Genomic DNA, 19,761 nt, shown 5'->3' on the forward strand with positions numbered 1-19,761 from the left:
TTCTAGCAGCAGACACATCTCTTCAACAACTGTTAAGAGAAGACTTTGTGCAGCAGGCCTTCATGGTAAAATAGCTGCTAGGAAACCACTGCTAAGGACAGGCAACAAGCAGAAGAGACTTGTTTGGGCTAAAGAACACAATGAATGGACATTAGACCAGTGGAAATTTGTGCTTTGGTCTGATGAGTCCAAATTTGATATCTTTGGTTCCAACCACCGTGTCTTTGTGCGACGCAGAAAACGTGAGCGGTTGGACTCTACATGCCTGGTTCCCACCATGAAGCATGGAGGAGGAGGTGTGATGGTGTGGGGGTGCTTTGCTGGTGACATTGTTGGGGATTTATTCAAAATTGAAGGCATACTGAACCAGCATGGCTACCACAGCATTTTGCAGCGGCATGCTATTCCATCAAGTTTGCATTTAGTTGGACCATCATTTCTTTTTTAACAGGACAATGACCCCAAACACACCTCCAGGCTGTGTAAGGGCTATTTGACCAAGAGCGAGAGTGATGGAGTGCTAAACAGATGACCTGGCCTCCACAATCACCAGACCTGAACCCAATCGAGATGGTTTGGGGTGAGCTGGACCGCAGAGTGAAGGCAAAAGGGCCAACAAGTGCTAAGCATCTCTGGGAACTCCTTCAAGATTGTTGGAAGACCATTTCCGGTGACTACCTCTTGAAGCTCATCAAGAGAATGCCAAGAGTGTGCAAAGCAGTCATCAAAGCAAAAGGTGGCTTCTTTGAAGAACCTAGAATATAAGACATATTTTCAGTTGTTTCACACTTTTTTGTTAAGTATATAATTCCACATGTGTTAATTCATAGCTTTGATGCCTTCAGTGTGAATGTACAATTTTCATAGTCATGAAAATACAGAAAAATCTTTAAATGAGAAGGTGTGTCCAAACTTTTGGTCTGTACTGTACATGAATATAACTACTATAATACTGTCCCGTATGTGCAAGAATATAACTAATATAATACTGTCCCCTATGTACAAGAATATAACTACTATAATACTGCTCTCTATGTACAATAATATGACTACTATAATACTGCCCCTATGTACAAGAATATAGCTACTATAATACTGCTCCTATGTACAAGAATATAACTACTATAATACTGCCCCTATGTACAAGAATATAACTACTATAATACTGCCTCTATGTACAAGAATATAACTACTATAATACTGCTCCTATGTACAAGAATATAACTACTATAATACTGCTCCTATGTACAAGAATATAACTATTATAATACTGCTCCTATGTACAAGAATATAACTACTATGATACTGCCCCCTATATACAAGAATATAACTACTATAATACTGCTCCTATGTACAATAATATAACTACTATAATACTGCTCCTATGTACAAGAATATAACTACTATAATACTGCCCCTATATACAAAAGTATAACCACTATAATACTGCTCCTATGTACAAGAATATAGCTGTTATAATAATGCTCCCTATGTACAGGAATATAACTACTATAATACTGCCCCTATGTAGAAGAATATAACTACAATACTGCTCCCTATGTACAAGAATATAACTACTATAATACTGCTCCTATGTACAAGAATATAACTACTATAATACTGCTCCTATGTACAAGAATATAACTACTATAATACTGCTCCTATGTACAAGAATAAAACTACTATAATACTGCCCCCTATGTACAAGAATATAACTACTATAATACTGCCCCCTATGTACAAGAATATAACTACTATAATACTGCCCCCTATGTACAAGAATATAACTACTATAATACTGCCTCCTATGTACAAGAATATAACTGCTATAATACTGCTCCTATGTACAAGAATATAACTACTATAATACTGCCCCTATATACAAAAATATAACCACTATAATACTGCTCCTATGTACAAGAATATAACTACTATAATACTGCCTCCTATGTACAAGAATATAACTGCTATAATACTGCCCCTATGTACAAGAATATAACTACTATAATACTGCCCCTATATACAAAAATATAACCACTATAATACTGCTCCTATGTACAAGAATATAATTACTATAATTCTGCTCCTATGTACAAGAATATACCTACTATAATACTTCCCCTATGTACAAGAATATAACTACTATAATACTGCCCCTATGTACAAGAATATAACTACTATAATACTGCCCCCTATATACAAGAATATAACTACTATAATACTGCCCCCTAGATACAAGAATATAACTACTATAATACTGCTCCTATGTGCAAGAATATAACTACTATAATACTGCTCCTATGTACAAGAATATAACTACTATAATATTGCTCCTATGTACAAGAATATAACTGCTATAATTCTGCCTCCTATATATTGGAATGTGATTTCTAGACCATTTCTGTACCGTCTGATACATTTATGAGATTTTGTGATTTTCATAATTTTTATATTTCGAACACCTCATATGTTTAGCAGGTTTCAGTTCCCAGCAGATGGTTTGTTTTCCGCCTTTCTCCCTCCTGTTTCCATATTTATATTTGCTGCTCAGGTTTAATGTGCTCTTAAATATTTATTAGATGTCAAGTTTTGTTCTGATTCCTCACACACAGCCCCATGCAGATTGGAGATAGAGCAGGGAAGCAGCGCAGCGCACGGTTCAGTCTGGAGGTCACCTTCAGGAATAATTAATTGCTGACTGCTTTCTCATTACATAAGTACATGGATGTATTATGTGGTGGCGCCTTCAAGGTCCAGCAGGACAAGATCTTATGTACAATATGATTTCTATAGACAGACATTTTCCCCAGCTATAAATTATTCCTGGGATATGGAGGACTGGACCCTACAGTCATGTTGGTCTGCACATGAAATCATCATGTTTACATTAACTTATACAGTGGTGGCCAAAAGTACTGGCACCCCTGCAATTCTGTCAGATAATACTCAGTTTCTTCCTGAAAATGATTGCAATCACAAATTCTTTGGTATTATTATCTTCATTTAATTTGTCTTCAATGAAAAAACACAAAAATAATTGTCCTAAAGCCAAATTGGATATAATTCCACACCAAACCTAAAAAAGGGGGTGGACAAAAGTATTGGCCCTGTTTGAAAAATCATGTGATGCTTCTCTAATTCGTGTAATTAACAGCACCTGTAACTTACCTGTGGCACCTAACAGGTGTTGGCAATAACTAAATCACACTTGCTGCCAGTTAACATGGATTAAAGTTGACTCAACCTCTGTCCCGTGTCCTTGTGTGTACCACATTGAGCATGGAGAAAAGAAAGAAGACCAAAGAACTGTCTGAGGACTTGAGAAACCAAATTGTGAGGAAGCATGAGCAATCTCAAGGCTACAAGTCCATCTCCAAAGACCTGAATGTTCCTGTGTCTTCCATGCGCAGTGTCATCAAGAAGTTTAAAGCCCATGGCACTGTGGCTAACCTCCCTAGATGTGGACGGAAAAGAAAAATTGCCGAGAGATTTCAACACAAGATTTTGCGGATGGTGGATAAAGAACCTCAACTAACATCCAAACAAGTTCAAGCTGTCCTGCAGTCCAAGGGTACAACAGTGTCAACCTATACTATCCGTCGGCGTCTGAATGAAAAGGGACTGTATGGTAGGATACCCAGGAAGACCCCACTTCTTACCCCGAGACATAAAAAAGCCAGGCTAGAATTTGCCAAAACTTACCTGAGAAAGCCGAAAATGTTTTGGAAGAATGTTCTCTGGTCAGATGAGACAAAAGTAGAGCTTTTTGGGAAAAAGCATCAACATAGAGTGTACAGGAAAAAAAAAGAGGCATTCAAAGAAAAGAACATGGTCCCTACAGTCAAACATGGTGGAGGTTCCCTGATGTTTTGGGGTTGCTTTCCTGCCTCTGGCACGGGACTGCTTTACCGTGTGCATGGCATTATGAAGTCTGAAGACTACCAACAAATTTTGCAGCATAATGTAGGGCCCAGTGTAAGAAAGCTGGGTCTCCCTCAGAGGTCATGGGTCTTCCAGCAGGACAATGACCCAAAACACACTTCCAAAAGCACTATAAAATGGTTTGAGAGAAAGCACTGGAGACTTCTAAGGTGGCCAGCAATGAGTCCAGACCTGAATCCCATAGAACACCTGTGGAGAGATCTCAAAATGGCAGTTTGGAGAAGGCACCCTTCAAATATCAGGGACCTGGAGCAGTTTGCCAAAGAAGAATGGTCTACAATTCCAGCAGAGCATTGTAAGAAACTCATTGATGGTTACCGGAAGCGGTTGTTCGCAGTTATTTTGGCTAAAGGTTGTGCAACCAAGTATTAGGCTGTAGGTGCCAATACTTTTGTCTGGCCCATTTTTGGAGTTTTGTGTGAAATGATCAATGATTTGATTTTTGCTTCATTCTCTTTTGTGTTTTTCCCTTGCAAGCAAATTAAATGAAGATAATAATACCAAAGAATTTGTGATTGCAATCATTTTCAGAAAGAAACTGAGTATTATCTGACTGAGTTGCAGGGGTGCCAATACTTTTGGCCACCACTGTATATCTGGTATATTATGGACACTGTCACGTTGATGCTCTGTTGGGATCCTGCGGGACATTTGGAAATTAAGGGAATAAAGTAACTTCCTGCTTCCACAGCAAAATAGATAGATTCATCATTGGAGCAGGTTCCTCTGAACAATGGAACCATGTAATTTTTGGACTTAGCCATCCAGTACAGTATGAACCATTCTTGCACCTGTATGCTCTGCTGGATAGATGGTGGTCCGAAATGGTGGACCTCTCTCCATGATGTCAATTTGTCCATATTTGTGAAAATTTTATAGGTGGGGTTCGAAGTTGGCATTTCATGTCAAACCACCATCCACAGTCTGCAGGACCTTGATGTCCCCTGACCTTGTAGACTTTTAAGAGCTTACAAAGATCTGAAAACATTGAATGAATGGCTTCTTGACATGAAATAATTTTCTTCTCTTACTGTATCTTTTAGGTGACCTTGTTGTGCCCAGTTGCCAACCTAATTCTATCACACACCAAGAAGAGGCAAAGCTGGTATACCTTGTACTGCCACATAAAGGAGCACGGCAGACAAAACCAGAGACAGAAAATGATTCAGATATGTAGTAATAGTTAGATGTGTTCTCACCTTGCGACCACCACAGATCACAAGAACAAAGGGGTTTGAACCACAATCGAATTTTCTTTGCAAAATTCCAGCAGTTCCTGTGCAGGATCATCGCAGGGATTTGTTACTTAACCACAGTGAAATTCAGGAGAAGTCGATGTGATCCAAGAGAGGATGTTCCACAACATTCTAAAAATCAGTGGGGGTCCCATAGGTTCACTGTTATATGTAACCTCTGGCTAAAACCCTTTTTAACTTCTAAAACTGCAAACACTGCCATGTAACTTGCTTTACATGTGCTATTTTACCTCTATACAGTGAATAAGTGCCCAGGTACTGTGCCAACGTCCAAAGCATGCTATACTCACTAAAATCTGATAAGATTTAGTGGCCCTTGATGGTAAAGTGGCCTCCTTTACGTAACAATCTATGCTAAATAGAGCTTAGGAATGAGCACTTACTTTCTCCACTGTGGCCCTTACTAAATCCCAAGGTAGTACAATATAGTATCAAATGCTACTCACCCTCACTTGCTAACTAGCTGTGATGTAGGCATTTCTCTCTGCAGCTCAACTTCTTCTGTCTATGCAGTCTCTGTGTGTCTAACCATTTCTGGTGTAAAAATACTTCCTTATAAGTTCGTAAAAATGAGCTTTCTGTGGAGATCCCATGTTGAACAATGACCATCTTACCAATAACTCCTCAGGACAGATCACCTTCAGTGGTGGAATATCAAACTTTCAAAATATAAGACTTTTCTTGACCCAAGGTGTATTTCCATATTATCCCTAGCTCTAATGTCACTGCCCAAATAATTTTTGTAAGAGGGTGGTGGCCTTCTTTATAACCCTCTTACCAGCTGAGTTGGTCACTCATCATTCTTTGATGTCACATTGGTCCATCTTTAGGTTCCCATAGGAGTGCAAGTAAATCTACAAGATCTTTATGTCAGTTAAAGATTGCTACATCTGTTGTAAAGAATCAAAGGTTAATGGTGCACAAAATGTTTACACTGTCATTCTTGTAGGACTGAGAAGTAGACTTTTCCTATTTTGCACATGATGTGGCTATAAGAAGGTCCAAGAGACAAATAACTTTCACAGGAAATCCAGATCTTGCCTGTCCGAAAGCTACAGTATCCCAATATTTGGATGTAGTGTGATGTATTATTATTTATTAAGCCTCACGGTAAATGTTGGTTTTTGCTATATTGTGTTGGTCGATGGAGTGGTACAATATCTAACACTGGGGTGGAGGAGGGGATATGTGAAAGTATGAAGGATAAGACGACCTTGAGGATGAACCTCTGTAGAGAGATGTGCTATGAAGCGGAGACTCTGCCCTGATCTTCACACAACCTCATTTTACTGATATATCCCTATAGGGCTTTGATGCAAATAATAAAAATGCAAAAGCTTTGCAGCCGCTCAGTGTACCATAAACTGCAAATTCTGCTTTGAAAAGAAAATAGCCTGACAAATGCATTCTGGTCACTGCTGCTGAGGAAATCACTGACAGAAAAGGAAAAAACATTTTAGTTTTGTTACGCTGAGCTGTGAATAATGACACTATTAAGCTGCATGCAGGATCGAGTACTGGGGCAAAGTTATTAACATGTATGAATTATACCTAACTCTGCATTAGTACCTGTTAGTGATGAGCGAGCACTAAGATGCTCGGGTACTCGTTGCTCGGGTCGAGCACATTGGAATATTCGGGTGCTCGACCCGAGCAACGAGCCCAATGTAAGTCTATGGGAAACTCGAGCATTTTTCTGGCGCCCCCCCGGCGGTCTGCAGAGGGCCTAAAAATTGCCCAAATCGATGGGAACAGTGCTGAAATTACATGGGGACCGCATGGGGAAGACCCCTGGAAGCATCTCTGACTCCCAGGTTATTGCTGTGAACAATGTTGTCAGAGTATTACGCTACTTTTACGGGCTCACAATAAAATATACAAAAACGAAACCAAAATGCATTTTCCTGGGAAATATATTAAGGAACATCCTTTCCAGGGTAATGACTTGTATATAAGGCAAAATAAATAGCCAAAAACAAAAATACTCCTTCACACCTTGGGCTATGTTCACATGTAGCGTTTTGGATGCGTTTTTGCGCTTTGGAATTGCTTTCAACGGTGAAAAATGCATTCACTGGAAATGTAATTTTAACATTTTACAACCTTATCTGGCCATGGGGTGTGTGAGATATCATCAGACACATGCATACAGTGCTGAAAAGACATGGGAACAGCATGGGGAAGACATCTGGAAGCATCTCTGACTCCCAGGTCCCTGCCTAAAACCGTGGTCATCAGACGTGATCCTATATTACTGAGTTAATAATACAGACACTTTTGGCAACGTGACAAATATTATACTCCATTTAAAATAGGCAAGGCGCGTGGCAAGGAACGGGGAAGTGGACGTAATGGTGATCGTGCACGCAGAGGCCGAGGCCGTGGGCAAGATGAAACTGTGCCTGCTGAGGGAGCACAACAAACACCCATATCATGCTGAACTACCTTGCTGTCCCAATTTCTAGGGGGTCGCGGAACACCACTATTGAAGCCAGAGCAGTGTGAAAAGGTTGTTGGTTGGATAGCAGATAATGCTTCCAGTCAGTTTGCTACCACCACCACCCTGTCTTCCGCACGGTCCAGTGTCTGGACCACATTATTATTACTTTAGCGCCATTTATTCCATGGCACTTTACATGTGAAAAAGGGGTATACATCACAAAAACAATTACAATAATCTTGAACAAAAATGTGACAGCGACTGCTAAAGGAGAGGAGAGGACCCTGCCCATGAGGGCTCACAGTCTACAAGTGATGGGTGAGGATAGAGTAGGTGAGGATAGAGCTGGTCATGCAGTGCTATGGTGGACCAAGGGTTACTGCAGGTTGTTGGAAGATGTGGGTCTTAAGGTACCTTTTGAAGGTTTCAACAGTAGGCAAGAGTCATAAATGTTGGGGTAGAGAGTTCCAGAGAAGGGGGGGATGCACTGGAAAAATCATGTATACAATTTTGGGAAGGGGAGATAAGAGGGGAGTAGAGAAGGAGATCTTGTGAGGATCGGAGGTTCCGTGCAGGTATGTACGGGGAGACTGGGTCACAGATATATGGAGGAGACAGGTTGTGGATTAAAAAAGCAGCCGTACAGTGTCCGGTAACCTTCCCACAGACTTTTTTTTAGCTAAGGCTGCTTCTCGGCAGGGTTGGATGTGCTGTGGTTTACCAGGGGGGAATGTGGCACCACGAGGGTTCGGTTGCCACAGGGGTATTGCACCTCAACCAGAGGTGTGATATTCCACTTCCAGGTAAGGATGGAGTGTGGACCAGGGCTCGGTTAGCTGCATACACACACTAACCCCATTTCCGGGGGACAGCTCGACGGTGCTCTCATTTATGCAGGCACAACTGACCATGTCCCTGGCTGGAGTGGGGAGGGGGGAGAGAACCCAGTGATGTAGGAGCAGTAGGGGACGGTTTCTGGAGCATAGGAAGGAGCTCATTGGGTGCAGGTCACCTGAGCTCAGACACAGAGAGGTAGATAAAAGGTGGGAGCCATCTTAAGTCAGAAGAGAGTGGAGAGTGGGAGAGTTCAGTTCTCAGAAGTAGTTCAGCCAGAGCTGACAGGGAGCTGTGGCTCAGCCTGAGCTCACCTCCACGAAGCAGGCCTGGAGAGAAGGCCGGGGCCAGAGAGGAGAAGAGGAGAAGGAGAAGGAAGGAAAGAGGAGAGACAGAGGAGTAGAAAGGCTCCAGAAACAAGAAGGCAGAAGGGACCCTAAGAGAGCAGAACGGACAGTAACCGTTGCAAGCCCGCGTTATATCGGGTGAAGGGTCAGGCCGTGGAAGGGTACCGGATTCCCAAGTTGGTGGATGTAAATCATCCCTCAGCCAAGAACCGGAGGTCGTGATCATTTATTGGTGCGACCCCTTGCTACACCCGCTAGGAAGGCACCACATAGGGTCAGGGAAACTGGCGCCAAGTTTTACCAGAGAAGGCACGAGGCAGCCGGACAGAAGCGTGGTCACTGGTGGGGCACGAGAGGCCAGAGAAAGGATAGAAGGGGGTCCTGTGCCACACTCCTGAGTTGCCTGGGGGTTGACTGAGCCCCTCACCTGGTGGACGCAGCACGACTTGGGCAGTCATTGCTGACAGAGGTGACCTGGATATCAACTGTGAGTAAAAGGCCTGAACTGCACCATTCGACTCTGTGTGATTTATGCTGCGCCTGCACCATCACCCCCAGCATCCAACTACATTGCCCTGAGGCTACACTGTTCCCGTGGGGAGTTATCCTACCCCTGTGCTGCACACCAACACCAGCCTCAGCGGTCTGCCTCGCAGCGGCGGTCATCCCTGACCGCAATCCACGGGTGGCGTAGTCGGACATTCAAAACACTGATAAATAGACTGCCACAGCATTTGGTCTGACCACCCTGAGCCACGGGATCGGGTTGCCACTACTACCCCCAGCATCGCACAGAAGCCCGGTCCCGGGTGCCCCACGGCCCAGGGGGCGAGTCACCATGGTATTAGCAGTGCCCCCAGTACCAGTAGCGAAGCCTTCCACAATTTCCTTCTTAGGAATTTTATTTGGTAGACTGAGTGGCTGCCCAAATACATTAGTTTCTCACAAAGGAGCTGAAGATACAGAGTGGCAGTAGGTGCAAGTTTCTCCAGCATGTTAGATATCAGAGGGAGAACAGAGAGGGCAGCAAAGTGGCTCAGTGGTTAACTTAGCACTAAAGCCTTGCAGCGCTGGAATCCTGGGTTCAAATCCCACCAAGGACAACATCTGCAAGGATTTTGTATGTTCTCCCCGTGTTTGCTTGGGTTTCCCCTCAGTAAAAAAGCAGCCATAGAGTGTCCAGGAACCTTCCCACACACTTTTCTTAGCCAGGGCTGCTTCTCAGCAGGGTTGGACAGACCCACCAGAGAATCCTCCAGTGGGCCCTGGCTTCTCCATCAAGAGAGTTCAATCATAGCGCAAACTTTGCAGCTTGTATGGGGCTCTTGAACGGGGGAGAAAGGTGGGCCCCCAGAATCAAATCCTCTGGTGGGCCCAATATTCTTCAGTCTGACACTGCTTCTCGGTGAGAGCTGTATTTCACCACAGCCATATTCTTTAGCTCGGTGAAGGGACTGGCATAGAGGGAAACTGTATCTACTCCGGCTGTCATTTCTCCCAGGAAGTCCTCTAATGAAGCTTATTGCATAAGCAATGGCAGCCCGTCCAACATTAGCTCACACTTCTCAGTGGTGCTTCGATACACAAAGATCTTTCTTTGCGCCTTGAATTTCATGACTACAGAGTTGGGCAATGGCCTGATCTGCAAAGCGGTTTGAGAAATAACGTGCATAAGCACGTCCAATCCACAGTAAAAAAGCAGCCATAGAGTGTCGGGAACCTTCACACAGACTTTTATTAGCCAGGGCTGCTTCTCGGAGAGGGTTGTATTTCACAGCCATATTCTTCAGGTTGGATGAAAGGACTAGCATAGAGGAAAACCGTATCTACTCCGGCTGTCATTTCTCCGCCATCAGGTTCCGGCCATTGTCACACACGACCATGCCTGGCTGTATGTTCAACGGTGAGAGCCACAGATCTGCCTGCTGTGTTACAGCTTTCAACAACTCTGCAGCGCTGGGCAGTTTGTCACCTAAGCATTAAACATGTTATCTTCAGCACAGCCTGTTGTCGCTTGGCCAAGGCAGTGCTGCAGTGCTTCCAGCTTGTGACTGAAGTGATCATTTCGGAGATGGAGGTCGAACAGGAGGAGGAGGGAGAGGTGCAGGAGCTGAACAATGTGATTACATTGAGGTTACATTGGCGAGTCTGGTTTTTATACTAAAGAAAGATCCTACTGTGTCTTTATTTATTTATGTATTTATTTTTTTACCTCTCTTCAAATGTGTATTTGTCACGGGTGTGTCAGAGGTGACAGACAGTCGCCCTGCAGTGGTTTGCAGGGTCTCCACGTTTGGCAATGCAGACAACTGCCTAGATAAGAGGCTGTTTTTAGGACCCAGCGACTACCTCCCTTTAGTCTGGGTGTATATATACCTGGTGTGTCTACGTGGGCGTCGCAGGTTATACTCATTTCTACTTGGAACTTGGCTGAAGAAGCATCACGTCCTCTCTGGAGTCTTGAGGCCGTGTGCCCTGTTGGAGTTCTTCTAAAGCTGAGTTGTTTTTCCTTTGTGCTGTCTTCCCCTTTTGTCTTTAGAGTGCTAGCGGAGGTTGACTAGTGCTCATCTCCTTCCACCCCCAGCTATAGCCTTATGCAAGGGATAGTAGGGCAAGGCAAGTGATCGGCGACAACTGCGGAGGCTGTACTCAGACGTTAGGGGAAGACAGGGTGACGCTAGTCCAGATTAGGAGGTCACCTCTTCCCCCTTTCCCTAGTGTCTGGGCTCCCTTTCCCTTTCCCCTCTGTGTTGCACACCCGGCGTTACTCTCTGTGTTGCACTCACACCTGGGGTGACATTATAACTGGCCGAGCATGTTTTGGGGAAAAAAAAAAAACTACACTTGATTGACATTTTGTTTTTTTTTCTTTTTGGGCGTGCACCTTTTTTTTCCTTACTCCCTTTAGTATGGGATCAGTTGCAGAGCTCGCAGAGCAGTTCCGCTGTCTGTTTCTGGAGGTGAATGACATCTGCTGTGAGGTTCAGCAGCAGTATCACCGGTTACAGGCTACCAATGTTGGTAGACCTGTCCAGTCTGAACCCAAGGTTGCTCTCCCCGACAGGTTTTCAGGAGATAGGGACAGTTTTTTGTGTTTAAGAAGGTTTCAGGCAGTCACATAATAGTGTGGTATTTGTCAGCGACAAAGTGTCAATTGGTTCAACAAAACACAGCTGGCTGGCTTTTTAAATTCAGTGGAATATTTGGCACGCTCCACAAAATTTCTGTATTATTACGGCAGTCAAATGGCAGTCATGCAAATAAAATAAAAAAAAATGGCTGTATTCTGCTAATAAGCAAATGGAGCAGTAAAATGGTGTACTCTGGATTGCTTTTTAAGCAAATAGTCAGGATTAAGAGAAAAAAAAATTAGCCCTGGCCCCTGATATCTGGGGCTATGTCTATGGATATCTGTAACAGCAGCAGCAGACAGAACGTGCAATGGAACCTCTTGTGCTTAATACACTGCCACAAACCCTACCTGCCTGCCTGCCTAACTCCTGCTATCACCTTCACCACTGAATATATGCAGCTGGACTTGTCCTCAGAAGGTCTGTTAGTTCAGATGGATATATATCTTGCTGTTGAATACCTATATCTGACTATTACATCTCCAATTCTGTCCCTAGCTCAGCAGCATCTCTCCCTACTCTGCCTGTTTCCGGGTTAGACTGTGATGAGCATAGCGACACCAGGTCTTATATAGACCCAATGAAGCTGTGTGGCCGGCCAATCACTGTAATGCCACAACCAACATGGCTACGGCATTACAGTGCATGGCAGACAATCCCTGCATGTTCATTGACTCTCTAAAGGGCACTAAACATGCAGGGAGGGGACCCGAGCTCCCGCCCGAGCAACCCAGAAATACTCGCCGAGCTTGTTGAGCACAGTGATGCTCAGGTGAGTACCGAGTAGTGGCAAGCAGGCTCGCTCATTACTAGTACCTGTATATATCACCTCTATAAGTATAACATTGGGCCCTATAAATTAGAAGGGCCGTCTGCCAGCTCACCATCTATAGGAACAGCCAAAATAATTACATTTATGAGCACAGACAGATGACAACACTCTAATAATAATGAGATGATTCTGCTGACCCTGCCCTCTAATGATAATGAGATGACTCTGCTGGACCTGCTCTCTAATAATAATGAGATGACTCTGCTGGACTTGCCCTCTAATGATAATCAGATGACTCTGTAGACCCAGTCCTCTAATGGGAATGAGACAACTCTGATGACCCTGCTCTCTAATAATAATGAGATGACTCTGCTGACCCAGTCCTCTAATGATAATGAGATGACTCTGCTGGACCTGCCCTCTAATGATAATGAGATGACTTTGCGGACCCAGTCCTCTAATGGTAATGAGATGGCTCTGCTGACCCTGCCCTCTAATAATAATGAGATTACTCTGCTGACCCTTCCCTCTAATAATAATGAGATGACTCTGCGGACGCAGTTCTCTAATGATAATGAGATGACTCTGCTAACCCCGCCCTCTAATAATAATGAGATGACTCTGCTGACCCAGTCCTATAATGATAATGAGATGACTCTGATGACCTTTCCTTCTAATGATAATGAGATGACTCTACTAACTCTGCCCTCTAATAAAAATGAGATAACTCTGCTGACCCTGTACTCTAAAGACAATGAGATCGCTCTGCTGACCCTGCCCTCTAATGATAATGAGATGACTCTGCTGGCCATGCCCTGTAATGATAATGAGATGACTCTGCTGACCCTGTTCTCTAATAATAATGAGATGACTCTGCTGACCCTGCTTTTTAATAATAATGAGTTGACTCTGCTGGCCCTGTCCTCTAATGATAATGAGATGACTATGTTGGCCCTGCCCTCTAATGATAATTGAGATCACTTTGCTGACCCTGCCCAGCCCTTTAATGACAATTAGATTACTCTGCTGGACTTGCCCTCTAATGATAATGAGATGACTCTTTTGGCCATGCCCTGTAATGATAATGAGATGACTCTATTAACTCTGCCCTGTAATGATAATGAGATGACTCTGTTGGCCCAGTACTCTAATGATAATGAGATGACTCTGCAGACCCAGTCCTCTAATGGTAGTGAGATGACTCTGCAGACCCTGACCTCTAATAATAATGATATGACTCTGCTGACCCAGTCCTCTAATGATAATGAGATGACTCTGCTGGACCTGCCCTCTAATGATAATGAGATGACTTTGTGGACCCAGTCCTCTAATGGTAAGGAGATGGCACTGCTGACCCTGCCTTCTAATAATAATGAGATGACTCTACTGACCCAGTCCTCTAATTATAATGAAATGACTCTGCTGACCCAGTCTTCTAATACTAATGAGATGCTGGCCATGCCCTGTAATGATAATGAGATAACTCTACTGACCCTGCTCTCTAATGATAATGAGTTGATTCTGCTGGCCCTGTCCTCTAATAATGATAAGATGACTCTGCCGACCCTGTCCTCTAATAATAATGAGGTGACTCTGCTGACCCTGACCCAGCCCTCTAATGATAATTAGATCACTCTGCTGGACCTGCCTTCTAATGATGATGAGATGACTCTGCTGACCCTGCCCTATAATGATAATGAGATGACTCTTCTGGCCATTCCCTGTAATGATAATGAGATGACTCTATTAACTCTGCCCTCTAATGATAATTGAGATGACTCTGCTGTCTCTACCCTCTAATAATGATAAGATGACTCTGCTGACCCTGTCCTCTAATAATAATGAGGTGACTCTGCTGACCCTGACCCATCCTTCTAATGATAATTAGATCCCTCTGCTGGACCTGCCTTCTAATGATAATGAGATGACTCTTCTGGCCATTCCCTGTAATGATACTGAGATGACTCTATTAACTCTGCCCTCTAATGATAATTGAGATGACTGTTGGCTCTACCCTATAATGATAATAAGAATACTTTTCCCTCCCTTAATGATAATGAGATGACTCTGTTGGACCTGTCCTCTAGTGATAATGAGATAACTCTGCTGACCTTAATAATGTTTCCCCCCTCCCCTGCATGTCACAGTACCCTGTGGTGTGCAGTTGCCACGGCCAAATCTGGGCACTGTCTGTGACATGCAGGGGAGGGGGGAAACATTAGAATTACCACAAATGGCGGGATTTCTTCAGGGCCCCGGGCCTGCAAGCATCAGATACTTGATTGAATAAAAAGACATTTCACAGCAACAAGACCTCTAATATGAGGCATACAGGTAGGTATAGATTTACATTTCTATCACTTGTATGCCCATATTAGAGGTCAGATAAGTGCCAGGGAGTGACAGATTCCCTTTAAATGATTTTGCTGACTCTGCTTTTAATTATAATAAGATTACTCTGCTGACCCTGCTTTATAATGATCCTGTCTTCTTCTAATAATAAGATGATTCAGCTGACCCTCTTCTCTTAAAATAATTATATTATTTTGCTGACCTCATCCTCACTCAGTAATGATAATGAGATAACTCTGCCGATTCAATTCTCCAGTGAGAGTGAGGTGACTCTGCTGAATGTGTCCTAGTCTATACAATAAAGCTGAGAAATAAGCTACAAAAAACAATCAACATTACATTTTTTTATTTTCCAGGATGGTTTCCCAAAGAATGCCAAACATTTGAAACAATAAGTGTTTATGATAGAAACCAGATTTAAAGTTAACTGTCGTTTCTGGTGAACTTGTAGCAGAATTTTTGTGTCTTTCCTCTATCTCCTTCCCCCTCTACTATGCATAGAACTTTATAAGCACCAACTGTAATCTCTTATCTCAGTAATGAGAGAGTCGGTAGTCACTGAAGACACATTTTATTTGTGAATTGAGAATACTGAGAATGAATGATCAATCCAGAAGGAGAAAAAAGCAGATTTCTCTAATAAGGTATATGGCAACATTTTATGTTTTCATATACACTACTGATTTCTGAAGATAAAAGATAAAATGATTACTCTTTAAATAAGCTACATGGAGATTTTTCCATAGTTCACATAAGTTGTAAAGAAACCTTTAAAGAAAGTGTGAAACTTTACATTGTCCACTAAGAATCTCCCCGTCCTCTGCCCACAAAAGTCAAAATCAGAAGATTTGTTTTGGCAACTTTCTCATTACAATGTAACCATTTGTTATTATTTGCTCTCATGTGGCCTCATATTAAGCACTGACCTTTATGACGAAGTTGTGTTTGACTAATGATGAAGGATCAGTATTTGTGTAAGTGAATGCAGAACTAATTTACTCGCATACATAAAGTCTATCATGAAAGGGAAAAATAGAATGAATACAATACAACGGTAAGTAACAAGTCTAACACCTAAACAATAGGGAAAGTCAAACAGGTGGGAATAGTAGCACCCTACTGACGCTCTCCACCTCTCCAGTGATACAATGAATCTCCACTAGGTTCTAAAAACATTGTCATTCAATATAGGAAACAACATAAAATGCAATTTAATTAAAAAAGAAGCCAATCTGAAACTTACTTTAAGGGTATGTGCACATGCTGACTATTTGCAGCAGACTTTTCGACTGCAAAAACCAGAGGGTTGGTGGGAAAAAATCTGCACTGCATTTTTAATGAAATTTTACTTGCATTTTCTTCCACATTCATTTGAATCTGTGAAAATCACTGCGAAAACACAGAAAAATTCCGTTCTGCAGATTTGAAAAAACGCTTTGTTGGTTCAAATCTGCAAGTAAAAAATAAGCAGCGTGTGCATAAGATTTCACTTTCATACAACATACAATTCTGGATTCCTGCAGTCACCACTAGAGGGAGATTGTAAGCTTACTCTGTAAGACATTATAAAATTGATTGCAGGGAGCTCCCCCTAGTGGTGGCAGCAGGGAGTCAGAATTGTATTATTTAACACTATTTCTGTGCCAGGGGATTTGGAGCTCTGTATCAGAAAAACAGGGTCCTGAAGGCTATAACGATATATTAAAATGCTTCACCTCCATTAGGGTGTGTTGTAAGGGGTTGTGTAAACCAGATTACAGCTTTACCCTTCTGTATGTCTATTAACAGCGAGCACGTACATGAATAGTAACTGGAAACCACTTCTCACTTCTAATACATGAAAAGCAATTAAGAAGCCCAGTTATCAAATAAGCCTTTGTGAATGTATACAGCTAGAAAAAGTGAAAAGCCGTTGAACTTTAGAACCGGTAATACAGCTTTTCTGTGTACAAAGTATTAAATGAACTCATTGTGAGGACGTTATAATAGCACTGTACCGAGATAACAGCACAGATCACATTTCAGGACTCTGGACCATAGAAAAAAACATGCAGGAAAATAAATCTGACTATCCTATAGCTCTGTTTACCACCCATAGATACATATTAAGAGGTTTTCTTGCCATGTACTGTCAGGAGAAAAACTAAGTACAGTACACCGTCTTTGAATTTTATGGTTTTGTGTATCAAGAATCGGACACAATGAAAAAAATCTGGTTCTTAAAAAAAATCTTACAAATAGGTAAATCAAACCTTAGATGAACATGTGATAAATTACACTGTGTCGTTAGGCCAGAATGAAGAATCAGTGTAGGACAAACTAAGTACATCCTTACTGCTTCCATAAAAGTTAAGTGGGTGAGTAGCAGCCATGTGCCGCTAACCAAATGCCGTTGATTAATTATTCATCAGCGAGTGTGAGCCCCTCTATGAAAGCAGAAGTTAAGGCAGTTTACTGGTCTGGAGCATTCAAGATTGCGTTAACACAATTCTGAGGAGGAAATACATTGTTGCTATCCATCAATTTGGAAAGGGTTATTAAAAGACCATTTGTAAACAATTTGGAGTCCTAATTCTACAGTAAGAAAGTTTATTAGCAAGTGGAACACATTCACGTCAGCTGACAATCTTCAAAAGTTGGACGTCCCAGTAAATTCACAGGTCTGACAATGCAATGCTCAAAGAAATTGCAAAAAGCCTAAGAGCTACAGCTCAGACTCTAAAGGCCTCAGCAAGTCAAAAATTCATGTTCATGACAGTACAATTAAGACTGAACAAGTGTGGCTTGCCTGAAACCGTCGCCTCATAGGAGAATATAAGTTAATTTCCTCCCAGTAGCCAAACTTACCATAAGGCAACATTTTAACACAATTTACTTGCAGCTTAACCCTATATCTACAGGTAAATAGTGTTTTTTGCATATGGCATTGCCCTTTAAGCAAAGCTTTACGTGAGACTATATTTTTCCCGTAGTGGCCACTGTTGGAGAACTGAGCAGGAACATAATGTACATTCATTGCAGTATGCATTTCATGGGAATATTTGCTCGTTCCCCAAGGGCACACCCAGTTCATACATATTGGTTTTGGTGGTGGACCGATATTGGCGTGAAGTCTTGGCCTCCACATTGTATAATTTTCGATAACTCCTACAGCGAATCCCAGAATGAGCTCTTTGTCAACATGGAGCAGATTAATTCGAATAAAGGACTTTGAAAAGTTCCAGCAAAAGTTTAACAACACAAATATAAAGAACTGATTATGACTTAGTCTCTTGGTGAGAAGGATTGTATGATACAGAAAACCCACTTTCATACACTCTGCTGGGAAATTAAGTAAAGGGGTTCGAGCAAGAGCAAGAAGAAACTACAAAGAGGTGTATCCGACCCATACATTTCTATCAGTTCTGTGTAATGCTTCTCTTCTCCTGTGGTGGCGCTGCAGGTAAACTGCACAATTGCGGCTGGGTTACTCCACAGATCTTAGTGGTCAGGTCATAGCTGAGGGATCCTGATTCCGCTCTACAATTTTCCAGTTTTCTTTCTGTGACAATTGGCCAAGAAATGAGGCTCCAGAACAGAGGACATCCCTCTTTTAAGTGAGAATTTCTTAGTTTATATGAAACTTTTCATACCAAAAATGGAGGTCTTAAAGGCTCAGTAATGGAAGACTAAAGTCTGTTCCTAAAGTTTGTTATACTTATGACATGAAACTCAGTCGACAATCTTACATGTATAGTAATATTCCGACTTTCCCCGGACACCAGACATCAGGGAACAGAGGATTTAAGCATGCAGGATTTATGCTGCTTTAAGAATCTCTGTATTATTTGATATAATCATTAAAGGTAAAAGAAAAACTATTGGGCAAATTGAAACAACTGGATTATTTACAGCAATCAATAAGATGATTTTGCACAATTAATGCTTTCCCAGCGCCTGGTAGATCTCATCTATCACTGTCAGAACATGGACCTGCATTGTCTCTTGTAATTACAGAGATGTCTCCATATAATGGAATTATAATGGTTCTTCTCTTGCAGAAACTTTCTTTAAAAATTCCTTAAAGGAACACAATACACAGAAAATGCATTAGAAAAAAATCCTGAAGTGTATGTGTACATGTCGGCTTTTCCAGGTGAGTCCGCTGAGGAGCAAAAGTGAAAAATCACTTACAAAATGCTAAAAAAGAATGAACATATGCACTGAAAGTCAAAACAAGTTGCTGTGCTTATGTTCAGTGTATTTGAGCTTCGTTTAACCACTTCAGGCTTTGAAAGCCCAAGGATGACCCAATTACCCTTCATGCGGATTCTGTTTGCAAGGCGCTCAATAGTTTATTCCAAAATATCCCCCCAAAAAGTTATTGAAGAGATGCCAAAAAAGGTGCGTGAGGGCAAAAGATGCCGGCAGGTGCTGAAACCTCTTCCACTGACAAAACTCAGTGGGTACATCGGCGTCTAAAAGGCATCGAGGGTACATACCCAAATTTCTCCCCTAAAGGGTATATCTGGGACTTTCTGAAAAAGAAAAATTGTGCCTAAGCACTAACAGGAAGGTAATTGTTACCTACTTGCCTGTTGTGCCCGGCGCCGTTCTTCCCCAGCACAGAGCAGTCACAGACCGCTCCTGCCGGGGATTCAGCTGCCTCTGCTGACCTCACCTCGATAGAGCAGCGGATCCTTTTCTG

At 42.3% G+C, this 19,761-nt stretch overlaps 1 protein-coding gene across 2 annotated transcripts in view; it reads right to left on the minus strand.

Moving 5' to 3' along the window:
* Window positions 1-19,761, minus strand: part of LOC141257343 (calpain-13-like) — a 212,037-nt gene that overhangs the window by 163,693 nt on the left and 28,583 nt on the right. The window lies entirely within an intron of this gene.

This window comes from Phyllobates terribilis, unplaced genomic scaffold (genome assembly GCF_046119375.1).
Source record: "Phyllobates terribilis strain yellow unplaced genomic scaffold, ASM4611937v1 Scaffold_3__8_contigs__length_932513732, whole genome shotgun sequence".
NCBI lineage: Eukaryota > Metazoa > Chordata > Amphibia > Anura > Dendrobatidae > Phyllobates > Phyllobates terribilis.